Consider the following 2,315-nt stretch of genomic DNA (forward strand, 5'->3'; position numbering starts at 1 on the left):
CAATAGAACAGCCACTAATCCCAACAAATTCCAGCAACAGATCCCTAGAGATGAATGCAAACTACAAACAGTAACTAATATCAAACGAGGCGAGGGAACACAGAAGCAAAAAAATAAACGGGGGAAAAAAAGCCAACAGAAAAATAAAAAGAAAAAGCAAAACAATCTCACAAACAAGCATAAAAAAACCCAATATACTCAACAATCAAGCAAACAACAACAAAACGCCAGAGAGGAAAAAACTTTGGATAGTGAAGAAAGAGAAGAGAGAGGTGTATATGGATTTAGAGCAGGAGATTGGAAATTAGATATATAAGTAGGGTGAAATTTTAACAGGGGGTAAAAATAACAAATAGGGAAAATCTAAAGCAGGGACAGGGTAAGAGAAACAGGACAACAAAAGGGGAACAGTGAAGAAGAGAATTTTGGCATAAAGGTAAAGTTGAGGTAGAGTAAAAGGATGCTAAAGGAACGATGAATATAGACTATAGAACACTAATCCCAAAATATTCACCTTAACAAGACATGACCCAAAGGGAACAAAGCATGAATCAAGACTACTAATATTTATTAAGCATCTCCTGTATGCTACATGCTTTACATATATTATTTCACTTAATGCTCATGGTAACTCTAGTTTTGCCATGATTTTACACATTTAATTCAGAAGTGTTGGATAAATTGACCACAACAAAAAGCTAATCAATTAGACAACTGAAATTTGAGCCTAGATCTGACTTACTCCAACATCTTTACTCTTCCCTCTATCCTCTTTCCCTTATAGGCTTTCTACTGCACAAGAACAGGATGAATTGATGACATAGACACAAACATCATCCAAAGACTAGAGAAGTCTTTGGAAGCCTACTTTTGCCCTAAGTTTAAAGAGAAAGGTGTCAGATTGTAAAGGATTATCCAATGTGTTTATATGTCTACAATTTGTGTTTAACATTAATGCCAATATTAACTATAGTTTATTATTTTAATTGTAAATGTAATAGACACAGAATACTTTGCTTTCATGAATTAAATATATTATTACATACTACTAATAATATAATATAATATATCCATTATTATTAATATACTATATAAACTATTGATGTAATAATCCTATATAATAAGAGAGGAATATGTTAATTATCCATTATGCGTTAACATCATGACCAGATCAGCAGGCTGTGTCCTTGCCCTCTGCTCAGGCAGCTGCAAGGGTAGGATACAATAAGAGGGGATAAGAAAGGTGAGGGAGAGGAAGGCAGGCCTGCATGCAGACAGGCCTAGAGGAGAAACAGAAATACAGAAAGGGAACAAGCTGGTGGAGCGGGGGACCCCCACCTAAATGCGAAAGGGCAGTGGCCCCCTGTGCGGGCCATTGGTGGGTCCCCTGACAGAGGGGTGGACGGATTGAGGCCTTCTGGGAAGAGGCACTCCTGCTTTGCTGCAGCAGTGCCCAGGCTGTGCTGGCCTCAGCCACCCTCGCTGGGCTGGGAGTTCTGGGCAGGGAATGGGAGCAGGATGGCAGCAGGGAGGCCGGGGAAGGCGGGGCAGTGAACACTTGGCCAGGACTGAGCCCTGGGCTGGGGGTTAATGCTCCCCCCATGGAAGCTTTAAGGAGGGAAGGAGGGCTCCTCCCTCCTGCTCACACACACCCTCCTCTCTCTCTGGCTCCATTTTCTCCACCACTGGGGCCCAGCCAGTACCCCAGGTCTCCCTTCAGAGCTGGATGAATCCCTGGGGGAGCCAGGAGACGGAGAGATGGGTGGGGGTCGGGGCATAGGGAACAGCGGCCCCGGGCCAGTTTGGGGGAAAGTAACCAGGCAGGGGAGGGGTGGAACAGGGAAGATGTCTCTGCCCCCCCCCCCACTATGGACCAGCAGTTTGCTGGGGTCCAACCCCAGCAGGTCCAGGGATCCCCAAAGGTGTGGACGGAGTCAGTGAAGAAGGAATGACACGGAGACAGGGTTCAGTTCATCAGCATAGCGAGGTTCTCCAGCCAGGATCTAGCCCGGATCTGTTGCCATGTTCTGTCTAGGTTCTCCAGCCAAGTTCTGTAGCAAGGTTCTGTCCAGGATCTTTTGCCATGTTCTCTTGCTAGGTTCTGTCTCTAGGTTCTGTCTCTAGGTTCTGTGTCCTGTTGTCTTGTTACATCTGTATTTATACCAGTTGATTTTAATCCTGTCAATTTCTATTCCAAAGGTTAGGGTGTTTTTTCTTATCTCCATTCCAGGGAGTAAAGATTATGTAGCTTAAGCATGATTGTTCTTAGTTAAAGTGATTAACTACCCGCCTGGCACTTAGTTAAGGGGTTTTAT

Source organism: Myotis brandtii, unplaced genomic scaffold, assembly GCF_000412655.1.
Source record: "Myotis brandtii unplaced genomic scaffold, ASM41265v1 scaffold345, whole genome shotgun sequence".
NCBI classification, from domain to species: domain Eukaryota; kingdom Metazoa; phylum Chordata; class Mammalia; order Chiroptera; family Vespertilionidae; genus Myotis; species Myotis brandtii.